Raw genomic sequence first — 9,205 nt, forward strand, 5'->3', positions numbered from 1 at the left:
ACAAATCACTCGCCTGGTTCTGTCTCACCACCAAAATCCACCTTTCTGCTTCTGCCTGCTTATTGAAAGTCTTCGGATACAGCTGCTGGAGCAAAAACTGCCCCAAGCGCTACGCCTGGGGAAAAAAAGCCAGAACAAAAAACCCCCAACTTATCTAGTGGATTAAACTGTGGCTGGGAACCAGGAAACCACACTGCTATCAACAGGTCTCAGCGCTACTCAGTGTTTGCACACCACTTCATCAACCTTTTACAAGGTATAGAGAGGTTAAAACACATGCCCATGGTCACAGAGTAACCAGGGACAAAATCCAGTATTTATAACCCAGGTCTACCGACTTCTAATCTGCGTAGGACTCAAAGGGCACTGCAACATCTGTCTTGCATCAGACCTGACCCGCTGCTGAATTTACGCAGGGGCACTGCTTGCCACATCGCAGCCGAAGGGTTTGCCCGACCCACGCATGCAGCCGCCGCGCCGCCATGCTGTTACCTTGCTTTCGTCTGATTGCCGCGATTTTAATTTGGCAGTAAAGCAAATCCTTCCTGGACTGACTCTTCAGGAATAGCTATCCGTCTGGTGCTGCATCATCTAAACAACTTATTTTCAAATTCAACTCTCTGCTTCATTTTATTGTTGTCAGAGCAATCTGTGTGTGGAGGGCGGGAGGAATTAAAAAAAAAATAATCATCTTTGCCATGGCAAACCCTGTAGAGAATAATTCCGGGAAGACTGCGCTTCCCGACACTGCCGTGCCTATGCACACAATTGTGTGCATCCATGTGCACATGCAGGATTTCCTCCCTCAAACTAATTCTCCAGAACAGGTGGGGATAATCTCATTAGGTGTTTTTTAATTAGTGAAATGGCAACGAACAACAGTAATCACCAGAGGATGGATCTCAAGCACCGGCCCTGGATCTGCATTGGTACAACACTAGGATCCCAACTCTTTCAGCTAATGGCAACTGGAGACTCAGCAACATGTCTTGAGCAGTCTGTTATACTTTAGAGATCTTTGGAAATTAGATTTAAAAGCTCCCCCCCCCCGCCACTCCCCAAATGCTCTGAAAGCAATTCTGCTCCCACCATAAGGACATCAGTCACATCTGCCTTGGCTGCTTGCTAAAACCAGGATATTTCTATTGATTGGAAGAGATTAATAAAACAACAAATAGAACATTAAAAGCAATAAAATGGCAGGAAATCAGTACCAAGATGTAAAAAATGTGTTTATAATGAAGTGCTAGGCAGGTAATAATTCAGATGGTCATGACACAAGAGGGCTTATTCTACTACAGACTAAAAAACCCAACCATTTTGGCCCCACACAGGCACAGCAGCAGCCCCCAGCAGCTGCCTCGAAGCACCCAGCGTGTGGAGCATGTCTGGCCGCAGCAGTGGCTCCCAGTCCAGCTTCCTGCGTGGCTTTTACAAGAGCCGAGGTTTCACTGTAAAGTCCCCCTTCAGGTTTTTGCTTCCCTGCAGTCAGTGTTTAAAAGCAGTGTTTCGGCTCAGCCTGCAAGTCCCCAGGCAGCAGCAGGTCCCGATGATGTGCTCATTGGCTGCACCTCAAACCCTGTGTTCAGTGTTGGGCCCCTCACTACAAGAAGGACGTTGAGGTGCTGGAGCGTGTCCAGAGAAGGGCAACGGAGCTGGTGAGGGGTCTGGAGCACAAGTCTGATGAGGAGCGGCTGAGGGAACTGGGGGTGTTCAGTCTGGAGAAGAGGAGGCTGAGAGGAGACCTCATCGCTCTCTACGACTGACCGGAAAGGGGGTTTTTGCGACGAGGGTGTTGGCCTCTTCTCCCGGGTAACCAGCGATAGGATGAGAGGAAATGGCCTCAAGTTGCGCCAGGGGAGGTTTAGATTGGATATTAGGAAACGTTTCTTCACCGAGAGAGTGGTCAAACACTGGAACAGGCTGCCCAGGGAGGTGGTGGGAGTCACCATCACTGGAAGCATTAAAAGAAACATGTGGACGTGGCACTCCAGGACATGGATTAGTGGGCATGGTGGTGTTGCGTTGATGGTTGGACTTCACAATCTTAAAGGTCCTTTCCAACCTTAATAATTCTGTGATGCTCCCATTGATGGTTGGACTTCACAATCTTAAAGGTCCTTTCCAACCTTAATAATTCTGTGATGCTCCCAAAAACTTCTCCAGCAGCTGCCCACTTCAGCTACTGCAGCTGGTCCCTGAAAGTTGGGTAGAAAACAACCCTGGAAACATACTGAGCAATAGCCAGAACCACACTGCAACCTCAAACCCAGCGGGCCAGCAAGAAAAAGCACATGGCATCGGCAGCCTGACCCTGAAGGGGACACAAAGAGAGCAAACCTGACTTGCTTGCCCTTTTTTTTTTTTTTTTTTTTTAAAGCTAGGCTGGTTAAACAAAATTATCAAGGTACCTTTTCAGCCTAATGAGCTGAAAATAACCTGCCCTAAGCCTTCTAAGAGCAGTGAAGCTCAGGTAGCAAACCATGAAAGATAACCATGGGGTTTCACCAGATCCAGATCTTGGGGAACACCATGCCAGGTGGGACAGAGGTGACAAAAAATACGCTTTCAGACAACTCACTGAAGACAGTCTTTCAAAGTCTTGGGCCGTCAGAGAGAATCAAAGCTCACCAAGACCGCTTACTGTATTGTCCAAAAAAACCACAGAAGTTTGACTGCAGACATGACAGCTGCTACGGAGAGGAGAGAAAGCCCTTCTGGAAGCAAGGGAGCCATGACCCTGCTTTGGAAAACGGGTGTCAAAACACCAGCTGTGTCCCCGGCATCTACCTGCATCCAGCCTATTGCTACAAACAGCCAGAGGTGTTTGAACATGCTCAACGTTCCGGGATTAGCAGGCAGCCAGCATTTCGATGGCGGGCTGGATTTCAGCTGTCCAGCCGCTGAGCACCAAGCCAGGCTTTTTACACATTTGCCAAACGCCCGCGGCCGCACAAGGACCAGCGGCAGCCCAAGGCAGTTTGCAAAACTCAGCTTGCACCCGGCTTCTCTCAGCAAGAGGAAAACAATGGTGACGCAGGACACTTCCAGACTCGATGCTATTTCTGCTATAGCCAAGTGGCACATTGGTACAGGCCGTTATTCAATTTATACACAGAGCTGTAGTAACTGTGAAAGCCAGGCACATAATTTTATACCTCAATTATTTTAAAATCAGGTTCTCAAAGCACAATAATTACCCTCCAGAGTCAATATCCTGCTGCGATGAGTCAGGTCCACATCTGAGCTACTGCTTCAGGCTGTCTGAAGGCTAACACACAGTGTGCTGCATTGACTTCTGATTTTAACAGTTTCCCCCGCAACAATAACAAACTTTTTAAGAAAATGCTCTTTCCTTAAGGGGGGGGAAGGGGGAGGATTTACTGGGATCTGCAGAAGCTGAACAGATCAAGAGACAGAGCAAAATCTCTCCATTTAGCCCATGACCTTGGTGTTTGGGGTTGTCACTTTGGGAGCATCAGGGCCAGCCTCCCTGTTACTGAACGAGGTAGCAGAGGACTGATGACAACTGCCAGCTTGTAATTAAGAAGTAAGAGTTAGTGCATGAAGGGTATTTAAACTGTGCTATCGGAGTCCTGGAGGCCAAACCCTGGCCAGGCTTGACAGGCTGGCCCTGAAGGGTATGGAGACTGAGTATTACAGCAAAAATTCCAGCTTCTCGATGTGTCAGTTGGGTCCAGTGAAGAAGAACCACTCACGTCGGTGGGTTCAGGCTACAAAAGGGCTGTTACCGCCCTGTTCCCGGCTGTGCTGTTACAGCTCTCCTAGCTGTCACCTCAACAACCAATTTTTGACCAGCTCATGTCTTCCATGTCCAGGCTGCTGAGCACAGGCTTTTTAGGGCTGGAACGAGCTATGCCATGGCAGCAACAACCCAGCCCGTGCCACAGCTGCTACTTCCCATTTTCAACAGGGAAGAAAAAGCCCTAGATGCAGAGAGCAACTATAATGAGCTTTTTCTAGCCTTACACAGGAGGTTCACTTCACACTATTTTCAAGTTAAAAGACTCACCCTAGAAAGGAAGAACCCACGGCAGAGGGTCACACAGCAACCAGTGGCAGAGGCAGGTACCAGCCCCAGGACTGCAGTCTCAGGTTCTTACCAACCACTGCCTGTTCAGGGCTGTGCTGCTTTTTGAAGTTAAGAAAGCGTCTGCTACGAAAGATCACACTCGTGAGCTAAAGATAGATGCCCTCGACTCAGCTATTGAGCAATTTTCCTTGCAATATTTTCACATAACCGAGAAATGAAAGATAATTAACAGAAACAGCTGTAAGAAAACCAAGCCAAACATGCAATGGCAAAAGGACAAGCAAAGGCATTTTCTGGAGCCCTCACCTACCTCCCTAAAGACTTTCTTTAGGTTCTCTGCATATCTTTTATCCCCCAAGAAGATGCCTCCTTGAACAAAGCAATAGCAGAGAGATGCTAGCATTGGTCCCAATTGTATCAGACACTTGGACTTTGGGAAGCAACACCAGGCTCTGCAGCCCGGCCACCTTCCCTCTCCTGCAGGGTTCCCTGAAGAAGGGTACAGTGCCCTCCCACAACTGGAAGTTCTGCATACATATTGCGCTTGGATTTATTTATGCCATTACAAGCAGCAGCATAAATATGAAACAGATTCCTCGGACCTAAGTCAGCATTTTTAAAGGCAGCCTCAACACTCACACCAAGATTAATGCGGCACTCTGCCTCCTGGCCCAAGAGCAGTCTTGCTCAGCTTTATCTATCCAGAATTATCACTGCTGCAAAGACCGTTCCCTTTATCTGTCACTCTGATCCTGTTTGTCCACAGTGTTCCTGCCTCTCAGGAGAACCTCTCCACCAGCAGCTGCAAAACATCATTGTTGAACCATCCTAAACCCTTGCTCGCCAGCCTCGCTTACCTGACCTTTGGCAAGGGCTGCAATGCACACATCCCGCGATCCATTGTGCATCCTCATAATTGTTCTGCCCACATCCCACTGCCGTCTCATCAGGCAGCACCATGGGACAGAGAAGATCTTGTTTTGTGAATAAATGACGCTTAGCGCAATATTGGCTGGAGCACAACAGTCTCCTCCAATCACATGATTGACTACCACTACATAAAGGTCAAGGGGAGAATGCAATTTATGAGGGCTTTCCAAGCAGATGGCTATTGAGTGCTCCTATTTTACCACTACTCTCCTCCTAACCCACCAAAGTAATCTCTCCTGCACAGGCAATGGGAGCATTTCAAGCAACATTCATATAGAAAAGTAAAAAACCCAACATTTCTATTCAGTAACTTTGTGGCTACCTTGCTTGCCATAACACTCAATGCTACACTCAATGCTACACTCAAAACTGTCTCTCTCTCACACTCGCGTGTGTGCGATAAACTGAAAAGACAGAACGAGCTTTTTAAAATCAGCAGTTTTCAGTGTTCATAGTTGTACCTACCGACTGACAGCTAAGCAGATTTAAAAACTCATCAGGATTTGGAAAAAAAAAAAATTAAACCAAAAGTTAAAGCTCCTTAAAAGTGCACAGTTCACATGCTAACTGCTTACAGGCTACTGTGTCAGTAAGCAATGTTCTTTGCAATCGTACATCTAACCTGTCGCATCTTTTTCAAATAGAAGTTTTTATGCAGATGCTTACACATCCAAGTTCCATGACTGAGCTTAGATCACACCTGACAGTGAAATCAGCAGCTAAAGAACACTTCCCCACATTGCAAAGCCACGATACAGTCCTCCCAGCGCTGGAGCAGCCGCAGCAGACGGCCGAGGTTGGCTGCTGAGCCGGGGGAGCTCCCTGCGCCTGCCTCCACCCAGTGTGGCCACAGCCTACAATACAATCGGAGAGGAAGGAAGCGGGGAGGAAGAGGAAGAGGAAAATGCAAGCATGCACGGAAAACAGTTTTCCTCAGGTGTAAACCCTTGGCAAACTCAAAGATACCTCACATGCAGGTAGCACTGCAATGGGCTGAGGGTAAAACACTGCTTGAGAAGACAGACACAGCAAGCAAACAAGTCGCATTTATAGTACTTGATCTTTTTTCCATTATTAGATACAATTTGACGTCACTTATAGAATTTAAGAGCTCATTGTAAAGCAGATGTGTATTACAAGAGAAGGATGGAATCAGTCCAAATGCAATATAGCTACACTGGAGCTATTAAATCTTGTTATAGTCCACTGGGCAGCCAAATACTAGCTTGAAGCAATGAGAGGGAAAAAGGTGGGGGGGATAGGGGGTAGGGAGGAAATAATCACACCACACTAAAGTGCATGCACACACACACACACCTTTTTCTCCTTAAATATTCCAGGATATTGTACTGTTTCTTTGTACTTTCCACTCCTATTTCTCCTTTAACATTTGGGGAGAGGAAAACTTCACTTTCTTCCTCCTGCTTTGTAAGTGATGCTGCGGTGCCAGCCCTCTCTGCTCACATGCTGACTTCAAGGGGACCAGGTGAAGTCCGTCAGCTGAACTTTGGCTGGAAAATTAACTTCAAGTCCTGCCATGCCTGGAGGATATGCAGTAATGAACTAATAAAGAAGCCATTAAAAGAACTAATAGGCACACTGAAGTCACAGATGAGTTCAGAGGGGAAGACAAACCAGCCTCTAATCCTTTTGCTGATGCTGGGGATAAAGATGAATATTAAAAAGAAAGCATCTGAAATGAAAGGTTAAAAGTTTCCAAGTAGTCTGTACGAACAGAGCAGCCACAAAACCCAGCGTCCCGTGGCCTCACCGCAGAGCCAGACTCCTCTGCTCAGCTGAGCTAAAGGAACAGGGCAGATCGTGCTTTCAATGGGTTGCTCTTAGTCCAGCTCTCTCTGAGTTACATGCTGAAAATAGGCAGACATTACACACGCGCTTATAAATACATGTGTAATATATATTTTATATATAGACACATATATATACACACAGAGAGCAACAATAATAAAAGCAGCTTTGACAATGTGGTAAGTGCAGCGTGTTGCCTGAAAACAGACTGAAAATTGCCTGGGGCTGGGTAAACTACTGTAAAGAAAAATCTATGCAATGCTACAGGCATAGAGCAATGGGCAGCATTTTACTTTCATTTGTGGCACATCCATTAGCTGAAGGCCGCTGCCACACAGAAGTCTGCGTGCTCTGTGGGCAGCAGTGGCAGGGAGATGGGACGCTGGCCAAGTTTAAGAAAAAACAAGTATATCTAATTTCTAAGGTAGCCTCCCTGGGAGACTATTGCATTTACACTTCACATCTCTAGGTGCTACAATCTCTCTTCCTGAGGAAATTCAGGAGAGCGAGCGGAAGTGCGCTTGGTGCAGTCCCTACTGCTTGGTCAAGGCTTTACATGGATTACGTAGTAAAAAGCCAACAACAAACCCAACCATGCTCTTAATGTCCCATGAACAACCCTTTCCCCTAGCTCATACCAAAATGCTGGCAGCAGTGGGGCACAGGATAAGGAGACAGCCCGAGGGTGAATGAGAGTCAAGGGATGACCTCACCTGTCTAACTCAAGACAGGATCCACACCATCCCTCTTCTCAATCCCTCCATTAGTTGCTGCACGGGAAATCACATTAAAACTGTTCAATATCCTCCATTTTTTCCTTTTTTATTACAATGACAAGAGCAGGAAGTCATGAGAGCTCCCACTGTTTAATCTTACCAGTTACTAAGCATGAAAATAAGAAATTGAGGGTAAGAAATGCTGAGAGCAGTGAGGCTGAGAGGTGCAAGAGCTCTGCAAACCGCTGGTGACCAGTCACCCAGAGGGTCCTCAGGCATCCAGCTGAGCACAAACCCAGCCCAGACCTACCACACTCAGACTTGCTTTGCAAACAAATGGCCTTACAGCTAAAAACTGCTCAGGAAACAGGACTATTTATGTTAAAAAAAAAAAAAAAAAATTAGGAATGAAGAAAAACACTTCAAGCTGCAGAAACAAGGAATCTTGGAATCTCCAGATTGCTTACAGATGTAAGAGGCTTTTGCTGTCTAATTTCAGTTATCCTCACTACAGTTCAAGCCTCTCTTCTTGTGCTAATCTCAGGAGAGGCAGCAAATGGTTCATTAACTATTTTCTTCTGCAATTCCTCTTTTTCATGTTCAAAGGCTCAAGTGATGCCTCTCTCCCCTGTCTGTCATCTTCACCCCTTCTCCCACCGATCCTCTCCTCTAAGACGAGTGTGAGCCACAGCAGTCCTGAATAATGAGGATAACTTCATGTCTTCCCTATGTTGCTCCTATACCCCAGCACAGTATTTGCCAACAGCATAAGGCAGTTGACAGCCACTCAGTCCAAAACCCATTGCAGCCTTATCTCACCTCCTGCAGAATGGAAACCACACCAGTCATTCCCCATTTCATAGTTTAGTCATGGGCCTTTGCACTCATCTTTTCCAAATTATAACCTTGAGAAATAGTGAAATGGGCTATTTTGAGTTTTAATTTCCAAATACCTGCAGATCCACTAAATCTGTTTTTGAGACACAAAAATGCTGTTTTGGGATTTGAGTCAACAGTGGACAGACTCTGGATTGCTTCCTCAGTAACTCGCTATCAAACTGAAAGGAGACATCAACAGCTACTCCACTTTTTCAATAGTTACAGTCTAGATGGAAATAACATTTTATTACCTTACTTACACAAATATGTGGAAAAGGGAATGAACATTCATAGCTGGCTTAAAAAGACTATTTCATGGAGGAAAACACTGTATGATTGCAAAGTCAGTGTTACAGCACTGTAATACTTCACACTGGCTTCATTAGGCTGAGATTTGCCTTGCCTAAAGGCAAAATAGGGATAGAGAAAGCATGTCCTACTCCATCAGAAGCAACTTGTAATGACACCTAAAATTCTTGTATGGCAAGCAAGACAAACGCAGAAGTAAAGGTTGATGAATAATGTTGCAATTGAGATTGAAAGTAAGAGACTATTTTGCACAAGAGTAGTAAACATTTAATATCTCTGTTGCTTCTTTCATCCGTAACACCAACAGATTAACAAGGTTTCTTTGGCTGTGTAATTTCTTTGGAGTTTCGAACTCGGAAATAATTACACTAAATATTTCATAAGTGCCCTTGAAAGTTGGGGTTTTTTTAATAAAGAAAAAAGAATGGCTAGCTGCTCTCAGATTGCAGCAGGATAATGAAGGTGCACGGATAATCAATAACCATTTTCAGTTCATTATTCAGCACAT

Source organism: Phaethon lepturus, unplaced genomic scaffold (genome assembly GCF_000687285.1).
Source record: "Phaethon lepturus isolate BGI_N335 unplaced genomic scaffold, ASM68728v1 scaffold4878, whole genome shotgun sequence".
NCBI lineage: Eukaryota > Metazoa > Chordata > Aves > Phaethontiformes > Phaethontidae > Phaethon > Phaethon lepturus.